We start from the raw sequence: 25,238 nt of genomic DNA, 5'->3' as shown, positions 1-25,238 counted from the left end.
ATGCAGTTTTATATAGTTGTAACGGATGAAAGTACATGGATAGCATGCCAGCTTCACCGTCTTTGTTTCACACTAAAGAAGTGATCATGTCATTCCAAATGAAAATGAAATATTTTTTATCCGTTTTGATTTAAGCGCAAATGAGTAAACACACATGTTCCTGGTGAGCAGAAGACTTGCAAATTCCCCTTCCCGTCGATCTTGATTTCTATTGGTCTTAATAAATATGATAGATTTGGGCATGAGATCATGCATTTTCTCCACTCGGAAAATGTCTCTACTCTGTTCAATTGGAGAAAAAATATACATAATATTATTTCATCTCTCTTCTGGCACGTTTTGCTTGCCAATTTGATTTTCGTAAAAACATCGTTCTAATAATTAGTACAGACTGATCACATTTTACTTATGTGTGTTGATCAGGATGTTCGCCAGCTTTGTCAAAGGTCCCACACCGAGTTTAGAGGAGGAAGGGTGAGAACTGGCATATGTGGTTATTCCGATTTTAGATATAAGTTGAGATCATGACAATTAATCCACTTCTTGAATAAGAAGGACAACTTGCGGTAAGAAGGACAACTTGCGGTAAGAAGGACAACTTGCGGTACTTCATTGATAAAGTCTACTCTACTTTTCCTGTCTCTTTTAACATAAATGTTTTATTGTACTTTTTTTCTGTTCCCTCTTTCTTTTGTAAAAACATAGCTTCTCATTTTAATACGATTTTAATATACACTGAGATTATGGTATAAAAAAACAAATACTTTTTGCATCATTGAAAGATGATTTCATTGAAGAGTTGGAAGCTACATAGATAGATAGATAGATAGATAGATAGATAGATAGATAGATGTGTGCCTTATTTTATAACATAAATTATCAATCCTCTCCTCCTTTGTTCGATCAAAGCTTGCGGCAATAATACTGTTCTTTATAGTGGGATTCGGATTCCCGAGAATTTTAAATTCCTTGTCGCTATTCAACCTTTGATCGAACTTCTAGTCAAGTAAATTCTTTAACTAAACCTTTGCTAGGAATCCAGTGGCAGCGTGTCTTAAAAACACAGTCTATATAAGTTGCACAGAGATGATTGTGACCATACACACTGTCATTAAAGTGTAGGAAAGTGCACATCGTCAGGAATATTTTGCAACGGACTAAGGAAGAATGTGAAACTAATATTTTCGGTTCAACTTATTCAATCATTTTGGTTGGTTTGCGTAGTTTAAACGTTTTGTAACAAATTGAAGCAAAGCTGATAGGTTACATGTTTCGTTAGCTTTCAGTTCCTCTTCTATACCTATAGTATTTACAAATATAGCGACATGATGGCAAGAGTGCAGTTGATTTATCAAGCTCATGGTGTCTTTTATTTTCCTTACAGGGATCGTACTGGCGTAAATTCAACATAATTGCACTAAATACTCGGATTGCTCTTACGTTGCTTGCATTTATCCCTTATCCCGCACCTGCAAAGATGGTGTATGCCCTTATGAACATTGTGAGTATAGCTTTTCCTCAGTTAGATAACTTAATATTCAATACTTGCACTTCAGTTGTACAACCTTTTAATTATTAGAATATGTCTCAAATTTACAGATGGAAATAGTTGGCGGACAGATAGATAGATGGAAAGCAAGTACTTATATACAAAATAATGACTTTATACCGTCATTGTGTTGAAGAGGGTTATACTGACACTTGAGTCATCGTCACTTTCAATACACTGTCCTGATATGCACTGATTGCTCTTGCCCTCTTAAACGTGGCTTGACTTGCATCTATGGCATGTGCTCCTGTCAGGACTCAAATTAGCGCAAGATCAATTCTTTCCTCTTTAATAATTACATTACTGGGTTACAAATTATATATATATATATATATATATATATATATATATATATATATATATATATATATATATATATATATATATATATATATATATATATATATATATTCGTCATGAAACTGCTCCTGTCGCCTTCTGGTTAGACTGTCCTCCTCGGAAGCGGGAGGTCGTGAGTTCGATCCCCGGCCGAGTCATACCAAAGTCTTACGAAAATGGTACTAACGTTCCCTGGTTTGGCGCTCTGCATTAAGTGGTTCGTGTTAGGACTGGTGGACCTGGTGTCAGGATAATGTGACTGGGTGGGACATCATGCAACATGTCTGCGGCATCATGCCCCAGTGCTGAACATCACTTTAAACTGTCACACTGCAGACATCGCAGCTATATGTCTGAAAAAATGTTCAAGCTACGTTAAAAGAGAGTCCAAGTCCAAATCTCCGTCCTGATGTATTCTCTACACAGAATTCGTGATTGATGGAAAAATGATCCAAAGCATTCCAGACGAATTATCCAAGATAAAAATTATTACTTATAGGTGTAGCTAATGACCTCAAGTTAAATATATGGGGTAAATTCTCTGTGGCGCTTGCAAAGCCGAATATACTTGATATTGACCATATATATTCCCATATCTAACGTTCTTTGAACTACACATGTTTGGTTTTCGTGGTTAAAACATTTTATTCGAAGCAGTAATGATATGTTACATATTTCGCCAGATTACAATTCCTCTTCAATATTTAAGAAACTTATGAATAAAAGGATATCCTGGACTGAACGGATTTTTGAAATTAATATAATGCTTTGTTTTCCATTACAGTGTTCTCGGTGATAGATTTCACTCAAAATCGGATTGCGATTCTGTAATTTGCCAACACAATGAGACCCATCGCTGAAAAAATGGTGGATGTCTTTGTGAACATTGTGATTATAGTAAAAGTGGATACGTACGTACAATAATTAAGAATGAAATAAGAAAAAGTATTAATCGTGCTCCGACTCTATGATATGAAACTACGTAACAGTAAAAGGAAAAAACAAGTTTCGTAAAATTCAACATTACGAAAATCTAAAAGGAACTTACACTATTGCGAACTAAAATCCCTAATAATTATAAATGTTCCATCACAAGTCGAAACTTATAGAGTATACCGAATGAATTCCTGCATTAAATGTGCCGATGTGCTGATAGTATTCGCTGAGTTGGTGTGCCAATAGTTTTGATCTAGCACAATAATGCAGAATTTCCTTGAATTAATTCACAATTATTCTAAAATAATGACGGTCCAAAATGCCAATTAGCATTTTGTTATTTGAATGAGTAAATGTTAAATAAATGGTTCCGATAAAATTATATTTAAACACAGCTAAGAATAATTTCAGAGATGGAACTTAAAGTAGGAATGAATAATTGTTTACTTGGTTTTCCTTGTATACCGAATGTTACCTGATTTATGACAGTACAAACTGCTCTGAACTTAGGTCATTCCCAATGGAAATTTCCATCAAATTCGTAAACAAGGTCAGGTTTATTTACTGAAAGTTTAGCGGCCAACCTTACAAAAATCAGATAGAACATCGTATTTTCCAAAGGAAAAAACAACGTCATGAGCTCGAATCCAAGTATAGCTGTTGCTAAAAAATGGTTCCTATATTAAAATATAATCTACCATGACTGAAAAAAGTTACCTATGTAATATGTTATTTGCAAGTGACCCGTACAAACTAAAATCACGAAAACAATTAAACAGATACTATGGATATAAAATAGCTAAATCACCACATAGTTTATTGAAGGAGAGGGAACGCCAATTACTGTAAAATGCGAGACTATTTTGACGGAAAACAAATAATGATCACATGTAAAATGAAACAATTAATGGTATATTTTGACAGGGTAGCGTATTGCAGACAATATTTTCATTTAAACGTTTACGGCAATAATAATGATAGTAATAGCATCAACATGTATGTTTTGTTTGTAATATATGATACAACAGCATCAATGCGCCATTTCTGTTTCATTGTCTTGAAGACTATATTGTTTACATGTCTAGTGAACTAATACATTGCGTCGAGCGTATGACCACAGGAACGAATGAACCTTGATGTCATGATAGATGAAACAGGAAAGTGCACGATTTAACATGTTGATTTGCTCCAGACAAACATTTAGCCTTTCCTAGGCAAAAGTACTAGACAGTTATTTTACACAGATTGTTGGATTTGTTCAAACACAAACTAGCAAAAGATTTATTCCAATGAGAACACTAATAGTATGTACATTCGAGTTGATACGACGTGTCGATAAATAGTGGACACGAATTACAGTACAAAACTTAAGTGGTTCATAAGATGCACTTTAAATATTTCCTCCTGAATACAAATTGTCTCAAAGGTCATAACCTCGTCCAAAGAAACTTTATTCTTAAAAAGGAAACAAAAAGGACTCCATCCTTCTTTAGCTAAACTGACCCAATCCAGTATCCCGATGAGAAAGCAAATCATTGAAAAAGCTTTCCATGTTTGACTGTTGTTAGAACGTTTTTATGCCTACTGACGACGACAAAGACTCAGTTCAAAGAAAAAGATAGAGAAAACTTAGAAACTCCACCAGCTATACAAGTGCGCAAGTTGACCACATTTGCTTGGAACAAGAAGATTATGTCCACAGTATGGTGCGCAGAAGAGAAAACAATACAGGTGAAGAAGCAACCATAACGGTGCCAGTTACCCCTGTTCTTGGTATCATCTTTAACACGTATATATTAGTCGGACATGTAAGCGATTGGAATCGAAAGAAACTACCACAGGTAGAAGGAAACATTGGTACTTGGTCAACTCTCTAAGGAGAGGAAACAATAGCAAATCCCAAAGAGACACTTCAAGTCAAATGCTTCAACAATTCTACTCATGCTGCTGGCTACAGAGGAATTCAATAATTGTATCGTGCCGACGAAAATCAAGACTTAGACGTTTTCGTCTGGAGTATGCACGACAATAGTTACAAGACGTATACATTATACAAACTCATTAGACAAAGTGTCTCCAGAAGTCAAGCTAAAGCGTCAGGCGTGGATCATCATTGTCAAGGGGAATTCTCGGATGCTGTTCATTTTGTATCGTAAGATCGATGTGACAAATATTTGTTTTGTGTCATCTACCTGTTTTCAAAATCAGATAGGGTAGTTTCTTTGAGTTTTAAATGAAGTTCAGAATGAATGCGAGTTTTATAACTTGAACGATGACAAATGGACAATGACACCTAATATCTCAACCAAGCGTTCACAAAGAATGTTAAAAACGATAGATTCATGTTCTCACTACTGTGAAGAAAATGAAACAAAAGCTGCAGTCTTGGAACGTGTTAAATCAACCTCGACAGAACGTATGTGCAAATATTTTACACATCAACATACTTTGAAAATCATCGACTTATACCACGTCTAGTCAAAACCTACAATTAATCGCACAATCGTAGCATCGGATGTGCTCCAGAAGAAAAGTCAGCTCAAAACAAGGAAGCGTTAGACCAAGGTTTGTGGTTTCACATCTTAATAACAGAAATGACTCTTCATAAGCATATATTTACGTAAATGGAACATTTACTTGCCTGAGTTACGAGGAGTGACCATGTAAGGAGTAGAAGTTACCGACATGCCGTTAAACATAGCTACATCTCCTTCTCAGACTTTCTCTCTCTAAGAACTATAAAAACACACATATGTGTTTTGTTACGCAATACCTGATATGATGCATCTGATAAACCACAGACTACCAGATACTCTAGGTGACAAGTTCTTTACACCGTCGTTTCTTTTTTTGTAAGTTTACTCTTCTTTTAAGGTGCGCATGGAAACGATGACGCTTGAGTCCTCTGCGCGGTATGTGCGAAGTACAGCACCAGTCTGCATGATAGATATATTGCAGCATATATCGCAGGGGAGGGTAATTGTTCGTCCAGCTGTCATAGTGTGAATGTCCCTATGGTGGATGACTTTCTTCTAGTTTGAGCCAACGAGTAGGGTGAGTTCTGTTTTGTATGATTAGATGTTATAATAGTGGACTCGTGTTCACTGCCATTATAAAGAAATGTTGTAATGTACGTCTGTGCTGGTGTTTTATTCTCAACAATTATTACCTTAATTTATCATAATTTACCGAAAATATATGGTTTATGTAACGTGGTTATGGATGACATGTATGGCTATGTAGTCGTAAATATGGATATGCGCATCTGCGCAATGCACCTGAATATAATTTAGTTTGTTATGATTTTAACTAATAACGAATGGATGTTATATGGTTAGGTTTTGACCAAGCATTCTCATACTTTTTCGAGAATATATCTGCGACCTGCTTCTGTGACCTATGTGGTTAGAGTGTCCTCTTCGGATGCGGATGTAGCGGGTTAGAACGAAGGTCGAGTCATACATTAGACTTGAAAATGGTACTAGCAGCTGCCTAGCTTGGCGCTCAGCATTAAGAGGTTAGTATTAGGACTGGTCTGCTTGTTGTCAGGATAATGTGACCTGGTGAGATGTCACACTACACATCTGCTGCATGTTGCCCGAGTGCTAGAAATCAGAATAAGCTACAATACTGCATACATCATAGCGATATGACAATTGTTAAAGCTCCGTTCAAAATCCAAGTCATACACACACAGAACACACACACACGCGCGCGCGCGCGCGCGACAGTACATCTGTGTCGTTCATACAGTTTTGGAATTCAAAGATATTAGAGTGCTTGTAGTGTGTACAGATTAATGTTTTTGAGTGTGTATTGTAGAACTCATCTGTGTTTACTTATTCAAGTCGCAATCGTGAACAGATTATTTTTAATGTATTTTTATGTTCAGCTAACTAGAAGGGACATGGGGTATCTAAAACGAGAGTGGCAAAGATGACTTACTAGAATTGCCATGGAGTCAAGTGATTTACAATAAATTTGGCGATGTAGCTACGTGGTATTGGACCTGAGAGAGACGGGTAAATGGTTTCCATTAGTACCCATCCGTTTTTTTGTTGTTGCAGTATAACCGTTGTACGAGAAGGGCCTGAGCCATCAGACTCTGGCAGCGGACTACTATGTTGATAGCAATATTATTATTACACTGACTTTCATAAGATTATTAGTCGTATGGAATATATTGCATAATAGTGTTAGACAACTTAAGTTTAGCACATGAGCGTTTGAGTACTTGAGTTTACTACAGTAGTTTTTGACTGCTAAAGTACAGTAATGTTTGACTACTTAAGTTCATCACGGTATCATGTGACTACTAAAACCAATCACGGTAGTATTTGACTACTAAAGACTTGCAAAGAGATACTATTACTGAAGTTAATCATTGTAGTATTGACTGTTATGTTTCACATTGCATATTTCACTGCTATACACATATTATTCTATGTAGTTGGTGCAAGAGTAAGAAAATAAGACATGTACATTTTTGTATATTTCATATCAGTGACTGTACAAGTTCTTTGTGTTTTTTTAAAACCCATTTCTATCTCAAAGGGCTGCAAGCTAGACTTCGTAACATGTACATGGCCGAGAACACGATCCTAACATTCAAATCGTCCTTTACAACAAGCAGATAAACAAATGTTGAATATTTTGCCCAGCAGTTGTATTGGTTATCTATTTCCCAGTCTTTTCTTGAAATGTACTGACAGTAGCGAAAACGTTCTCTCGCACCAACGCCTGTCACTAGTTTATTATGGTCTCGAACGGAAAGACCATCATGAAACTACATGTTAGAAAACGATTCTATGGTGAATTATAATAGATCTGTCCTGTATAACAAGGAGTCGTTCGACAACGTGGACATTGTTTAAGAGGTATGTTAAAATCTGCTTTTCGGCTCATATCTTGAAACCGATGGTGGCTCGAGGAGCGCATGGTTTAAAAGATGCTGCTGTGACTAAAGGAAATGAATTGGTCAAAAACGTACTCATCGACAAACAAAATCGTATGGAAAGACTTGATGAAAACAAGAACAATGCGTTGCTCCAAACTGAGAAAGACCTCTTAGTTGTATGCTATGAATTCGCTTCATACGTCTGGCGAAGGCATTAATTCCTCCACTATGCAACAGCAGGGACTAGGCCGAACGAGACTACAAACCTCTTCAGACCTCAAGGAGACTATAACAAAAATATTTAAATGGAAAATCATTTTGTAGTCAGCGAATTGGACTCATTTGATCACTAAATGAAAAGGATAAATGAGGCGCCAAACCTTCCAAATTCGACACTCGATATGTTTGGTATTCCAATAATTATATTTACCATTAGACACTTATTAAGTAATGTTTATCTTTAATAGTGGACAGTTATTAAACAATGGTTATATTTATCATTTTCGGATATTAAAGAATATTTATATTTATCACTGTACGTTTATTGAATAATGTTTATCTTTATTGCTAGAGAGTTATTAAAAATGTTTATATTTGTCATTGGACGGCTATTAAATAATGTTCATGTCTATCAAGGTTAATATTTGTGGCCTATATAGGCGATCACTAGGTGCATTTATAATTCACTCAACTGACTAAAACTAAAACATATCTTGTGTTTGTTTTGAATATTATGCATACATTGCTGTTTTAAAAATATTGTTGTATCCAGTTTGGTAAATCTCTGTATAAATTTCCTCATAAATCTGTTCACATGGAAAACTAAAATAGAATGTTAATTTCGAAAAGAATATTGCATTTGCACATATTTCCAGTTTTTTTGTGCATAGTTCATTGAACATTTCTTTAACTTTTTTACTTTCAACATTTTTTGTTATGTTTGGAATTTATGTTCTATGATATCAATCTACACAATGGTATACCTATTACAAAAATTAAGAACCAAAGTTGTTATAATCAATAAAAAAGTTGATTTATTATTATTATTATTATTATTATTATTAAACGTACACAAATTATTTTGTCGCTATCAGCTATATTGGTAGATCAATCAATCTCGACTTTCACTCGATTCAAATCTCTACTTCTATTTTTTCCTATCTGTGCAGTTCAACCTCTTTGCAAATAATCATATTAATCAGATGTTTCTGATATCTTTTTATTCTTTCACGTATACATCTATATTGAATTATATGTTTATTAAAAGCATGGCTATTTCATGCTGTTTGTTGTTATTGTTGTTTTAATAATACTTATTATTCGTCGTTTTATTTCAAATTCGTTTTTATTCTTTTAAAACAGAATGAAGATTAAACGAAACTGTAACTTCCTTCTTGGCATAGCCAACTTCCATCTTTGCTAACTGTTCAATATAATTAAACCCTGCAGGCTACTTCATAGTAAAATCTTACTATTTGAAATACGTAAAAATTGGAAGGAGGAACAATGGACGGTTTCAATGATGACGCAAGTTAAAAAAATAGAATTACTGAATCAGACAGGCGTAGACTACCTCGTTCCATATATACGAGTTTCATCGTTCCATGCATACGGGTCTCGTTACTTTAGCGGAACTATGTTCCATAAATAATTTGAAAAATTAGTTCCATTGAGACGTACAGCGAAATGGCCGTTATAAAGCAACAACGACTTCTTTAAGCTTGTCTATAAATATCCACAATCGCTGCGTTTTTCTGGTAATGGTATGAGCCCATCAGTATTTTGCCTCAAGTCATCTAGAAACTGCAAACATGATAGACCCAAATCTGAGGCCTCAAGTTATCTAAAAACTGTAAATGATGATAGACCCATATCTGAGGCCTCAGGTTTTCTAAAACCTACAAAACATGATAGACCCAAATCTGAGGCCTCAAGTTATTAGGAGATACACCCAAATATGCCAGAACATAATGCTAATTACATATTATTATAAATTCGAACATCAATCCTTTGTATTTTGTTTTGATCAGAGTGTGTGGCAGCAAGACCTATCTATTTAGTAACATAAAAGTTCCCATAAGTTTTAAATTCCTTGAATCTGTTTATCGAATTATAGACAAGTACATTCTTTCACTAAAGGTTTGCAAGAACTAAACTTGCATTTAGTCTTGAGAAAACACAATCTGTATACGCTGCAAAGTTAGCTACGAACAAACCGTCATTAAATAACATGTAGGTAAATACATATCGTCAATGTTTATGAACATTGTGAAATTTATGTTTTCGGTCGAACCTTATTCGATTATTTCGGCTGGTGAAAGTGAAGCAGTGTTGATAGATTACATGTTTAGACAACTTTCAGTTCCTCTTCCATACATATAATATTAAAAAAAAAATAACGACATGATGGCAAAGGGGGCATATTTTAAAATTAAGTTGATCACGTTTTGTTTTTTCTTTATTGCAATCCCGCATGCACATTACTCTTGCACTAAAGACAATGAGTGCCTTCATGCTTTCCGTTGCATTTTTCCCAATACCCCGACTGCAACGATAATGTATGCGTTTGTGAATCTTGTGAGTATAGCTTTTCGTCAGTCATCAATAAATGATCTATCAATATTCACTCCCTCCACTTCAATTTTACAAAAGGTAACAAGTCTGAAAGCTCTAGCTGGGCGGTGAGATGGTACGAAACAACACAGAAACTAAGAGACGCATGTTCTTATCCACAAAGTGAAACGTAAAGTCGGTTATAGCAAGATTTCAGTCATGGTTATATTAAATACAATGTCCTGATTATTATCTGCAGGGTGCAGGTCACATGAAGTGTGTTCTTGCCCTCTTGGCTACGGTCACGGCTTGATTAGAGAATGTTACTGGGATATGTAATTCTGTCAGAAACCAGTACACAATAAATGACGGGGAACGACTAATTCTACGCCATTCATTATCTACAGTATTTCAGATGAATTATTAGGATAACGTTATTACTTATCTACATTGAACATGAACTTCTAGCGCATGTTGAGTTTGTATTATAAGCACTCACTGTGGTTCTGGCTGAACTGATTACACATTATATCGACTCTTTGACACGAATCTGTGGTCTTAAACTGATTACACATGATATCAACTCTTTGACACGAATCTGTGGTCTTAAACTGATTACACATGATATCAACTCTTTGATACGAATCTGTGGTCTTAAACTGATTACACATGATATCGACTCTTTGATACGAATCTGTGGTCTTCAACTGATTACACATGATATCGACTGTTTGACACGAATCTGTGGTCTTAAACTTAGCAAAACTAACAAGCTTTGTAAAACGTAAGAAGAACCTAAAGTATTATAATTAAATAAAAAATCATCCTGAACGTTCTACACAAGTCCAAAATAAACAAGACTTTCTAATGTATGCCAGGTCATCGAAAGTGCTTATTTGTCAACAGTCCTGATTTATCCCAATGGCATTGTTTAGAACTCCATTAAGTAAATTAACAATAGTCCCAGAGTAATATTTCAATCCAGAGTGAAAGTGCACTTTGCAGATACAATGAATAATCCAAACAAATGTTTTCTCCTCAAATTATCTCTAGACAAAACATCAAAAGCACATGCAGACTGATATTAAATTAAGAACATAGGAAATAAGAACTGATTCTATATACACTCTACAATCTCAGTATCGCAATATCTTATTCGATTCATGTTGCAATACATCAACGCAAAAGAATGCACAATACCGCACATCGCAACAGAACTCACCTGACTGAAATATCCAATGGTATATCACCCCACATTGTAAACAGGTTCATTATTATTTATATGTTTTACAACCTGCTGACAGCTATTTTTAAATCACACGCAATGTACGGAGGAGTACCAAAAGTTAAATTAATATATTTAAGAACATATATTCTCATATGACACCATATATAAACTAGATTAGGTTGCTTAAACATTTAATAGCAATCAAAGTAAAAACAATGTTGATAGCTTCAACAGCTATAGTTTATTGTTTAGAACTCCGTTGAGTAAATTAACAATAGTCCCAGAGTAATATTTCAATCCAGAGTGATTCAAAGTGTCTTGGAGGCATCACCGGTCTAAACACTGGCACCAGCTGCACTTGATCATTACAAGACGGTCAGCCATGAAGGGTGTGCTTCTTACCCCTACCTTCCACAGCGCTGACTGCGACACCAACCCCTCGATGGTGTTCTGCAAAATGAAGCTTCAGCCGAAGAAGATCCACCGCTCTAGGCAAGAGGGTCAACCAAATATTGATGTGAGCAAGACATCATATCCAGACAAGGCTGACGAATTCACCTATGCTGTTTCCAAGACGTTTGACTCAGAACCCCCCAACGGCAGTACCAAAAAAAGATGGGATCACATCAGAGAGACTGTATACAGCACAGCCACACGGATCTTTGGTAAGAAGCAATCAAAGAACAATGACTGGTTTGAGGCTAACTCTGCCACACTCATGCCAGCCATAGAAAAGCGTCACAGTGCTCACCTGCAATGCAAGCGATCCCCCTGCCAGAAGACACTACAGGCATACAGGTCTACCAGAAGCAAAGTGCAGAGATTAGCACGACAGTGTGCCAATGAATACTGGCTTCAGCTCTGTCAGAGTATCCAGTCAGCAGCAGATATTGGAAACATCAGAGACATGTACGATGGCATAAGGAAAGCAATGGATCCCACGAAGAAACTGACAGCACCACTGAAGTCTGCCACAGGCGATACCATCCACAACAAGGGCAAGCAGACGAACTGTACTCCATAGAGAACCACGTGACTAATGATGCCCTCAACGCCACTGAAAAGCTCCCTCTCATGGCCGAACTGGACGAGAAACCTACTGTACACGAACTAAAGAAGGCCTTAGAGAAATTGTCTCTAGGTAAAGCCCCAGGGAAGGATGGCATCACAGCAGAACTCATCAAGTGCGGATGTAGCGTGCTGCTCACACACCTGCACGACCTCCTCTGCCAGTGCTGAGACGAGGGTGAAGTGCCTCAGGACACGAGAGACGCTAACATCATAACCATGTACAAGAACAAGAGCGACAGAAGCGACTGCAACAACTACAGGGGCATATCACTTCTGAGATGCTGAGCATCGTGGGTAAAGTTTTAGCACGCGTCATCCTGAACAGACTGCAGACGCTTGCTGACAGAGTTTACCCAGAGTCGCAGTGCGGGTTCCGCGCAGAGAGGTCCACAATTGACCTGATCTTCTATGTTAGGCAACTGCAGGAAAAATACAGAGAACAACACAGACCTCTCTTCCTGGATTTATAGACCTCACCAAGGCATTCGATCTGGTCAGCAGAGACGGACTCTTCACAATCATGGCGAAACTTGGTTGCCCTCCAAAGCTGCTAAGCATGATCCAGTCCTTCTACGATAACATGAAAGGCACAGTGCAGTACGATGACTCAACATCCGACCCCCTTGACATCCGCAGTGGAGTTAAACAGGGCTGTGTCCTTGCCCCCACGTTCATCGGCATCTTCTTCGCAGTCCTGCTCAAGCACGCCTTTGAGACGTCCACAGAAGGGATTTACCTGCACACACGATCAGACGGCAGACTGTTCAACCTGGCATGACTGAAGGCAAAGAGCAAAGTGCGTGAAGTAACCATCAGGGACATGCTCTTCGCAGACGATGTTGCTCTAGTCACTCACACAGAAGCTGAGCTACAGCGCCTGATGGCCCGCTTTGCTAAAGCATGCGATGAGTTTGGGTTAACCATAAGCCTAAAGAAAACAAACGTGATGGTTCAGGACGCGGACCCCCAAGCATCATCATCAACAACTACGAACTTGAGGTGGTGAGTCTGTCCATGTACCTCGGCTCTACCATCACCAACAACCTCTCGCTCGATGCTGAGCTCAACAAGCGGATCGGAAAGGCATCAACAACTCTCTCCAGGTTGTTTCAGCGAGTGTGGAACAACATCATGCTGACCATGAACACTAAGATCACCGTGTACCGTGCATCCGTGTTAAGCACTCTCATGTACGCCAGTGAAACATGGACTCTGTACCCCTCACAAGAGAAAAGACTGAGCGTCTTTCACATGCGACGCCTCCGACGCATATTCGGGATCACCTTGAGCGATCGAGTAACAAACAACGAGGTGTTCGAGCATGCTAAGATTTCCAGCATGATCACACTCCTCCGCCAATGCCGCATCATATGGCTGGGCCATGTACGTCGGATGGATGACGGACGGATCCCCAAAGACATTCTTTATTCGGAACTCTCCTCTGGCAAAAGGTCGATCGGACGGCCACATCTCCGCTTCAAGGATGTCTGTAAGCACGACATGAAAGCCCTTGATATCGATGTCAACGCTCGCTCTAGACAGATAAAGCTGGCGACATGCTCTGATCACTAGTCTGAAAGACGGAGAGGATAAGCAACGCTTGCTAGCTGATGAAAGACGATCGCAGAGGAGGAAGAAGCAGATCCAACCAACACCAGACGCAACGTTCAAGTGCAGCAAGCGCAGCAGGGACTGCCACTCCCGCATTGGACTACTTAGCCACAGCAGACGCTGCACAACCACAAACCGGGACATCTCTCATGGGCGCAGTTTCATCGTCTCTCGAGACTAACGGATGCCAACAATTCATTTCCTATGGATATCGTACTTTACAATCGAAACAACATTGCTAGAATCAACTTATTATTCGAGTATAATGTTTCATTCTTTACAGTGTTCTGGACAATAGACTCCATTCAAAGATTGGACTGTCATACAGTAACTTGTCAGCACAACGAGACCTACCACTGTATAAGTGATTCCTGCCTTTGTCTACATTATGAGTATAGTTTCGAATCTATTATGACTCTTAGATAGTTCAATATACACTCCTTCTAGCTGACTTCTGCAACATGTAACAACTATAAAACATGTCCCAAAGTTACAACTGGACATAGAAGGCGGACGGACGAACAGAATGACTTAAGGACGCAAGTACTTACAAACAGAATACGACTTGCATCTTTTTCTTCTTTATCTATGATAACATTTGAGGCATGCTCAAGTTAAATACAATGCCCGAATTTTTCTTCAGTATACGGAAAAGACCACTACTATTAACATCACCACTGAACAGACGCTTGAAAAAGAGTGTATCTGTTTGGACAGCATACTACAATATGTAGGATCCGTGTGATCAACATTCGCTGTAGTGTAGGCCGAGCCGAATAATAATTGTATTGACCACATACATTCCCTTATCTTTTTATAACAAGACTTAGGGCCATTTTCAATTGTGTTGTGAATATTGTAATAAAGCTTAATGGAAAAAAATTGACACAAGAAATAAAAAAAATATGATGCACGCATGGAATATGTAAGTACCAGATTATTGGATGATTTTTTTAACTACACGACAAACTAGTCATGATGACAAAACGTACTGCCAAAAGATAAACCAATTCAATTAATTAAATGCTTCGTTCACTTTCTTCCTTCCTTTTCAGTGTAAGAATTTCGCACAAATGAAATTGGAAGATCTTGGGACAAATATTTGTGTTTTTGTGCCGGGTAAAAAGGGTTATCGGTTTTTGTCAATACAATTATTATCATTATTTGGCCCTTATTATTATTTCACATTAAAAGCGTAGGTAAGCAAATATATGTAATTTAGTCATACAAGTTTAGACCACATACCAAATAAAAAAACATAAACACAATAATAAAATGCTGATTTTCAAACAATTTTCAATTTGTGCTTGATTTATTTTCCGACTACGGACATACCGTTTTAATCGATAAGCAGAAAGTCTGTTGTAACTCTACTGTTCTCTGCACTACACCACTGTTAGAAAAAGACATTAAGTGATACAAGTAGTTATATGTACCTCTTGGGGGCATATTACTATTATATATGCGCACCAGAATTACATGGAGATGACACATGGGGGTTAAATTACACTTATACAGGGGGAAATATGTTTAACATAGGAAACGCATTGTAGGTTCAAAAGTGTTTATTGGGTCGAAAGCATTTATAGGGTCCAAAGAAGTAATGGGCTATAACTGATTTTAAGTTTTATTGGGCTTTAAGTTTTAGTTGTTGTTGTTATTGTTTCGACTCTGTAGTTTGAAAGTAAATGACTGAACAGAGCGAGAAGCATTAATTAGTAGAATTCAATAAATAATTTAGTCCTCAAGAATACAAAATTAAACTTTTAAGAAAATATAGATTTGTGACTTAAATCCAAAATAGTCATTAAAGTTCTATCACAAGTCGAAAAATATAGAGTATAATGAAATCCAATAATGTTACGAATGAATTTCACTCTTGAGTGTGCTGATGTGCAAATAGCTTGGAATGTGTCGAATTGCTAACAGTCTTGAAGTATCGCGATGATATAATCAGAATGTATTTAAACGAATTCACAAAGATCCCAAAATATATAATTAGTCCTCAATTCAATGAGCACTTTGTAAATCCAATGAATAATTGAAATCTTGTGAAGTCAGTTAAAAGACTGATGCCACTTCGATGTTACACTATTAGCGAGTAAGTCTGATATAAATAACTGTCTATAATTCCGCACTTCTACGTGGCAATTATTATGTCATCTTAATGGAACTTCATTAAACTCGTAACATAATTTGTTTCCCGAATCTTCTAAGGCCAGAATCATGGCAGTATCCGAATTATAAACCAAAGTAAACATGTTTACACAATCGACTAGTCATGTAGGCCCAAACTCCGACCCTCAGTAATTGACACAGGTCAATTACGCAATACAAATTAAATATAATTGCCATTGACGTCGACATAGAAAAACAATACAAACAGATTTACCAAACATACAAGTACGGATCACACTTATTAAGTATTAGCAAACATTTAAGAGTTTAAATCTGAAGTGCCAACTGAATAAGCAGCAGGTTTCATTACAGATTTGTGTGACCTTGTTTTAGAAATACCGAAACGACAATTGCAAGCTAAAGAGGACGATCGTTTGAGCCTCTCCATCCGTCACGACAGTATAAGTCTCCTGCAAGGACTGAGTTTAATACAGCGACAAGAGTTAGCACTGTCAAAAGTGATTTATACAATACAACATGTCCAACAATCCAGTTGCAAGTTTAGCATAGCCAATTGAAACGTCATACTTCACATGACCAACGTTTCATCTCATAGAGGTAGCGAAGGCACACAACTGTTATTGACGGACAACATGCGTAGTACAAAACGCAGTAAAATCTGAATTGACAACTTCTAGATACAAAATGTTCTTAGCCCATGCCATCGCTGTGGTTCGAACATATTCCGAGAAGAGACAATTTGACATTCGGACAGAGCCAAACATCTAAGAGAAGCAGATCTCCTGTTACAGCAGGCAGGCAAATATAAAGATTTTGTGTATGGCATGCCTGAAACGCAAAATCTACATTCACAAAGAATATTTGGATACCAATACTAATATCAATGGATTTTTTTAGATACCAGTATTATTGTGGGAAGTGTGACCAAGGATTTACCAATCGAGATCAAAACATTCAGTGCTGAGACTTGCGAGCTAATCCTTGTCAGATGTATGCTTTACGAAAGTGCTTGCGAATTAAGGAGATTGAATTCCACTTGTGTACATCTTATTCAAGCTTATAACTTCAAGGCATATGTTTCTCCAGGAAAGAAAAAAATGTAGTTTTTGTGACCAAATCGTGGACTTTGAACATCAATGCAACACTCATAAATGTGAGAAGATTTTGGAAGAAGACATTAAAGAAGACCAGCACAAGAATAAAAAGAAACATGTACTCATGAGACCGACGTTTAATTCTCTAATTTCTGCGTAGCCCATCGGGCTTGCGAGAAGTGTGTACAAGAACTGATATTTGATGAATGTTCCAATTGTTTTTAAGTTTCCAGGAGGACGTGAAAGAATATTTCTTGGACTCCGTACTCTTTCCGAATTTGCCGAATGGATCTTGATATTAGAGCCTACCGACGACACACAGAGCGAAGGGGACATATGCGTTACGCGGACTGTCATCGATATGTTACAGCTATGACTCATGATTTCTAGTGATAAGAATGACGATTTCCCTTTTAAAATTATTCAGAACAAGGCGGAGAATACCACTCAGTCATCATGGACTGAGCCAAATTCATCTAGATGAAAGTATTACATGTATCACAAGTACAGTTTAAAGATTCGATTAGTGTTTAGGCCATGTCTTTGACGAGAGTGTCCTAAAACGTTTGGGATGACAGATATGGCCAAAAGCTATTTTCCACGATTTTTTTATATTGAAGCTAATTAACGCTTTGTGTTCCCTCATTTTCCTGAACTATATTATTACGACTGCATACACACCACAAGCTGTAGCCTTCCCTTAGTACTAACCCACTCTTCAAACCCGTTTTGCTTTCAGGAAGAAATGTTAAAATATTGCCGATCCGATGTGGACATTTTACGCAATTTCTTTGCAAAACTGTAGTCATTTATGTATGCATCACGGAGGTATGGCTCCCCTGAAGGAAGCTTTGCAATCGCTAAAATGTGTGAAGTTATATATTGAAATCTATTCATTCCCGAGAACAAATTAGTAATCAAATTTAGCTCTTGGTTATCCGTCAATAGTCCGTCATTGTTTTGCATTGGTTGTATTACTTGAATGAAAGTTGAGGCAAAGGGATACAACATGTTAGAAGCGGTGGAGGAAAGAAAAGAAAGTTGGAAAATATTAAGTAGATGGTTGGGATTAAGAAACCACCATATTGTCTACGAATTCCGAGGAATGTTTATATCACTGATGCACCAAGTGTTTCCCTAAACAATATCTCAAACGTCCTTTCTCAGAGTTGTATGACCAAACATATCAACGATGCGTGAGGTTAGAAAATCAAAGATGCAAAACGGTAGAAACGTGGGAGAACGAGTACGATGATGGGCCTCTCAAAACCAATCTCGATGTTCGGCGCATTTCCGAAAGTCACGACATGATGGACATTAAACCTGTGAACCCCCGAGACAGTTTGTTTGGAGGACGAACCAAATGCGACACGCTTATTGTACAACGCAGACAAATCTAAAATAGAAGAAAACAAATACAGCGATGTGTTCGTTGTAAATTTCGATGTACAAATTTGCCATAAGGAAACGTTTAGCAGTAGTGTAAAAATGTTCCAAAAACAGTTACGAAGAATGATGATGACTTCGACACAGCATTGGTGTAATGAACCAACCGTGGTTTCAAGTTCAAAGAATAAAAATTTATTATGGTCTTGCGTGACTATTTTGATTACACAAGTTTATAAAACAAGTTTGAATTTGGCATGCAAATCGGAATAGATTGTTCACGCCTAACAGTTTAGCCATAGCAGGATTTAACTACTTGACACAGGGAATCGAGGTGCAATGTTTCAGTTCTGGCGTGTTGTTCAGTATTCAGTGCTGTCGTTACCTTTCTTTGGTTTCTCTACAGTTCAAAATAAGCTGCCTTATGGGTGGTACCGTTCCCCAGTACAAAAATGAATATTTCCAAGACAAACACACTGCAAGTAAAAATAATAATAATAATAATGAGGACTTTGTATGGCGCCTAATCTTTAGAAGCTCTAAGCGCTTTACAACGTTAGACAACACCTATAAGATAAGAAACATAATAATATTATTACAAAAACAATCGACATGAAATTAGAAAAACATTAAAAATAAAATAAAAAACATGCTGAGAATATTTCAGGTAGGAAACATTATTAGGTCTTTAAGTTTGTTCTTGCTGTCGAAATAAGTGAGTTTTGAGAGCCCTCTTGAATGTGATCACTGTGTCTTTGTGTCTAAGTTCAGTAGGCAATTCATTCCACGTTCCTGTGCCCTGGTATGCAAAATAACGCTGTCCATATGACTTTGTTTTCATACTTGGAATAATGAGTATACGATTGTCAGAAGAGGAGCGTAAGTATCTTGCTGGTGTGTACACATGAGTGAGGTCAGATAGGTATGTTGGACTAGAGTCCGGCAGTGAAATGTAGCACAGAGAACACATTTTGTGTTTGATTCTGGATCGAATGGATAGCCAGTGTAGGGTACAGAGCAGTGGGGAGGCGTGCTCTAATTGTGGTACTCTAAGTATGATCCGAGCAGCTGTGTTTTGAACTTTTTGAAGTTTCTGGAGCAGATATTGAGATGAACCAGACAGAATTGAGTTACAATAGTCCAGTCTTGAAAGTACTAATGAACACACAAATATTTTAGAGGCATCAGCTGAAAGATATTTGCGAATTAAGCTGATGCGTCTCAGCTCAAGATATGTAGCCTTTCATATGTTGATCACAATTTGGTGCAATGTGAGAGTACTGTCCAGAGTAACACCTAGGTTTCGTACTGATTGTGTGAATTTAATGTTGGCGTTGCTGATATTTGTTGTCTTAGGTAAAGGATGTGAATGAGAAAGTCTTTGTGTTGTGATCAGAATGGCCCCAGTTTTATCATCATTCATCTGCAGCTTGTTACAAGTCGTCCATGATTTCACATCAGAAATGCACATCTCTACACCTTGGATGGTTGCATCAACTTCAGTTGGGTGGCTACTTTTGTATATTTGCGTGTCATCAGCGTACAATTGATGAGACACTGGATGATGACCTATGACACTTGAGAGCGACTGAGTGTACAGAATGAAGAGAACAGGTCCAAGAACAAACTCCTGTGGAACACCACAACATAGATTAACTGGGTTGAAGTGTTTACTATTTGCAGATACAATTTGTCTCCTGTTGACCAAGTATTACTTGAACCACAGTAAGGATATATCATGAATGTCACATACATGCTGGAGACTGTGAAGTAATATATCATGGTCTATTGTGTCAAATGCTGCAGACAAATCAAGGAGGGTGAGGACTGTAATCTTTCCGATATCCAATGCAGAGAGAATGTCATTAACTACTTTTAAAAGAGTAGTTTCAGTACTGTGGCAAGGGCGATATGCAGATTGTACATTGCTAAAAAGACTGTTTGAATTTAGATGAGATACAAGCTGGGATAGAACAACCTTTTCTAAGATTTTTGAAATGAATGGGAGATTAGAAACTGGGCGGTAGGTCTTTAAATCGTTATGGTCTAGTGTTGGTTTTTTTTCAGCAGAGGCTTTACAATGGCAGTTTTGAAAAATGATGGGAATTCCCCAGATGAGAGAGAGGTATTAATAACATCAGTTAGTGAAGGCAATACTGGATCTAAGCACTCAAGCAGCAGTGATGTTGGAATTGGATCAAGTTCACATGACTTTGGTGCACTCTTCGTCACGATTGTACGTACGAAATCCATAGAGACAGGTTCAAATGCTGCTAATGGTTGCCGCTCAAATTCTGTGTCCGAAATGTATGGTGACGACGAGTCAGTTGAAATTGTGTTGTCAAGCTTATCTCTAATGGTTTGTATTTTGTCACGGAAAAACATTTGCAAACATGTCCGGAAGGTCGACTGGAGAGAAGGTAGTTGGAAGTGGCGTTGATTTGTTCCTTGACATTAGCTTGTTAGTAATCCCGAAGAGCTCTTTGCAGCTGGAACTTTCCATGATCTTAGTAGTGTAATGGGCTGATTTCGCTGCATGGACTATATTTGTGACGTTCTTCTTAGCAACTTCATAGATCTGCTTATGAATAGTGAGTCTGGTGGAAAGCCAGAGCCTCTCAGCTTTACGGCGGTCTCTTTTAGCAGTGCGAAGCTGGTCCCTAACACTGCTATACCATGGAGAACACTTTTTAATTGATACTCTGCATTCGCTAGCTGGGGTATGTTTGTCAAGTAATGAACGCAGACAGTTATCGAGTTGTTCTGCGGTAGGAGGTAAGCAAGTTGTTAGGTTAGCTTGGATGTCGTGCATTAATTTGGTTCTATTTATCATATAGGATGAAGTAAGAAGACTGGTACTGACGGAACTAATGAGAGCAGAATATATATGGAACGAGGTAGTATGCGCCTGTCTATTTCAATAAAACCACTTACTTCATGTATCTTTAAATGACACATTTAGTTTTTGATGTGTCCATTTTTAAGTATCTCAAATTTCGAGTCAGATTGTAGTATGATATTGCCTAATTAATAGAGTTTAATTATAATTCAGTTAGCAAACACTTTTGCAGAAGACAATTAGCTTGTAATCGTTGATTGGCCAAGCCAGGAATGATCTTAATGTCCCATTTAATCTGTCTTCTTACAAAGAAAGAAAAACGAATTGACAATACAGTGACAACATATTCATTATTACAATAACAACAGCAGAAGAAACAATAACATAATATTGCGACAAATTTCATAAATGCATACATAAATATAGATGGATGCATATATGAAAGAGAAGAAGCAATCAAAAGGATTTGATTAATTATATTTCAAAAAGTTGACCGATACTGATGGAAAATAGTTGGTTGTAAAAAAACTGAAATTTAAGCCCAGTAAAAGTTCACATCGGTTTCTCTACTAAACCCAGAATACAGATGACAGAGACAGATTAATTTGTGTACGTTTTACAGATTGATATCGCAGAACAAAACTTCTAAACATATTGAACATCAACGGAAAGGAAATTTAAAGACATGTTGAACGAGCCACACACAAAATGTGGACAGGAAATATATCGAGATACACATTTTTTAACAGAAATAAAAAAATGCTCTTCTATTGGGATGGATTGAAACCATTATGACCAAATTTGTACATCGATTTTTGAAAACGGATATAATATTTTTGTAACAAAAAAGCACGCATGATCTTAAAATAGTCACAATATGTACTAAATAGGTAGTCAGTCGAGTCAGTAATAAACCTATGTATTGATATCACACATAGACCACTACATTAAGCTTGATAAATATAAATATTTGAATATCTGTCCAATAATAAATGTAAATATTGTTTAATAGCTTTCCAGTGATGACTATACATATGATAGGTATCGTATTCATTCTAAACGATATAAAGTAAATTGAAACTGAATTTGATATATCTGTCAATGGAAACTAAATTGAAACTGAATTTGATATATCTGTCAATGGAAACTAAATTGAAACTGAATTTGATATATCTGTCAATGGAAACTAAATTGAAACTGAATTTGATATATCTGTCAATGGAAACTAAATTGAAACTGAATTTGATATATCTGTCAATGGAAACTAAATTGAAACTGAATTTGATATATCTGTCAATGGAAACTAAATTGAAACTGAATTTGATATATCTGTCAATGGAAACTAAATTGAAACTGAATTTGATATATCTGTCAATGGAAACTAAATTGAAACTGAATTTGATATATCTGTCAATGGAAACTAAATTGAAACTGAATTTGATATATCTGTCAATGGAAACTAAATTGAAACTGAATTTGATATATCTGTCAATGGAAACTAAATTGAAACTGAATTTGATATATCTGTCAATGGAAACTAAATTGAAACTGAATTTGATATATCTGTCAATGGAAACTAAATTGAAACTGAATTTGATATATCTGTCAATGGAAACAAATCATTGTACAAAGAAGAGTGGGCATGACGTGGGAACTGCACTTATCTGAATCTGTTGTTAAATACGAATATATATCTGTGGTATCCAGTAAGATAAGATTTAAGAGAAAAGATTTATGTAAATATCTTACTCCCATGTGAGTCTCGACAGATGCACACGCGATACGAAAATTCGTTTGTGAAGTGGCCATCAAGAGGGCAAGTACAATCTGCATATTGTCTGCACCCTGCATGTAATACCCAGGAGACAAATTAGGACGTTTTAATTAATGTGATCATGATTCAAATGTTATTATAACCATCTTCAAGAATCGGAATGTGTAAAGATTTGATTGTGTGGATAAGAACTTGAATTTCTAAGCTTGTTTGTCGGTCGTCCCTTCTACATGTTCGGTAGCGGCTTTGAAACTTATTGTGTTGTTGTTAGACGTTGTATAATAAATGTAGAAGTATTGAACATTGAGTTATTTAACAATCATGCATGGCTAAAGGATATACTCACCACGTAGTTAAGAGCATGCATTATCTTTGCAGTCAGGGATGGAGCCAGTGTTGCAAGATGAATGTGGGCAATCAGCGAAACTCGTGCAATGGTGAAGTTGGGCCAGTGCCACCCTTGTAAAGTCAAAAACGTATGGTAGAGGATCTGCGGACAGTTGAAACATGTAATACATCAGCATTGCTTCACTTTCATTAGCATGAAAAGTTTAAGCTACGCAAACGATGACTGAATACTGTTTAAACGAAAACATCAGTTTGACATTCCCCAATAGCATGTTACAAAATCGTCCTTGACGATATGTATTTACGTACACTCCACTTAATGACTCAACTTTGGTCGGTATCATATTTGTGAAGCTTATAGAGGCTGTGGTTTATTCAAGATAAAACTCCATTGGAATCCTTGCAAAGGTTTAGTGAAATCATTTATTTTAATATAATGACAATAAACGGGTTGAATGCCGACGAGGAATTTAAGATTTATTGGAACTTGAATGCTCCTAAACTGATAAGTCATGCTGCCACAAGCTTCGATGGAAAATACAATTGCAGACAATTCATTTGTAAAGGTCAGAAATATATCACAAATTGATATATAGCCATGAATATATCACCGTGCCTGTCCACCTATGAAAAAAAGCATGCGTAAACGATGAAAACAAAATATTTTGATAGCATAATCTCAGTGCGAACTGAAATTATTTTCAAAAGGTATCCATGTTGATCGAAGAAAAAATTGTGATAAAAATTATACCAGTGAAAACAAAATAGGAAATCAGAGCAGACTTCATTATGGACGTCTGTGATGTTTCCCTTCTTATTCAAGTTGTATGTTGACTGTCACCATTTATCTTTACTTATATGCAAAATTCGGAACAAGCAGATGTATCAATTCTCATCCTTCCTTAAATCGGTGTGAGACGTTTGACCAGGCTAACGACCTTCATGGCCAACGTCCATAAGCAACAAGTGACCACACTGTGGACGTAGGAATTACCATTTAAGAAAGGGTGCCAAACGTTGTTGTTGTTGTTGTAGGGTTTAACGCCATTTTTCAGCACACGATCGGCTATACATGGCGGCCAGTATTAATGGTGGAGGAAGAACCCGGGAAAACTCCAGAAAGAACCACCGACCCTCGAGAAGCTACTGGCAAGCTTTCTCGCATACCCACGGTGCCAAACGTACGACCAGTTCGTGCTCATTTTTTCCTACTATGAAATATAATTTTTCTATATATGAGTTCATTTATATAAGGTAAAGTTTAGCTGATATGAGCACCATTAAAACAAATATTTAAATAAAAAGATTTGTAACCCTTATCTTTATCCTCTGCAACCCGTCTTTCTTTCAAATTAGAACGAAGACAATCCGGTTATAAATTGCTGAATGAAATAATAGTTATGGACATTTTTATATCCTTTATGTATTTTTTTAATAAAAATTATGGTGTGTGTGTGTACAAAATAAAGGGAAG

General features: G+C 36.9%; 1 protein-coding gene across 1 annotated transcript in view; it reads right to left on the bottom strand.

The window, feature by feature from the left end:
• The window catches only part of LOC149776909 (uncharacterized), a 31,554-nt gene extending 7,490 nt beyond the window's left edge, over positions 1–24,064 (bottom strand). The window contains exon 1 of the mRNA XM_089942665.1: positions 23,763–24,064. The gene's annotated coding sequence lies outside the window, so the exon portion shown is untranslated. The remainder of the gene's footprint in view (positions 1–23,762) is intronic.
• Positions 24,065–25,238: the final 1,174 nt, after the last annotated feature.

This window comes from Sinohyriopsis cumingii, chromosome 18 (genome assembly GCF_028554795.1).
Source record: "Sinohyriopsis cumingii isolate HCF-2022 chromosome 18, ASM2855479v2, whole genome shotgun sequence".
In the NCBI taxonomy this organism is placed as follows: domain Eukaryota; kingdom Metazoa; phylum Mollusca; class Bivalvia; order Unionida; family Unionidae; genus Sinohyriopsis; species Sinohyriopsis cumingii.
This window is presented reverse-complemented; position numbering and strand designations above follow the sequence as displayed.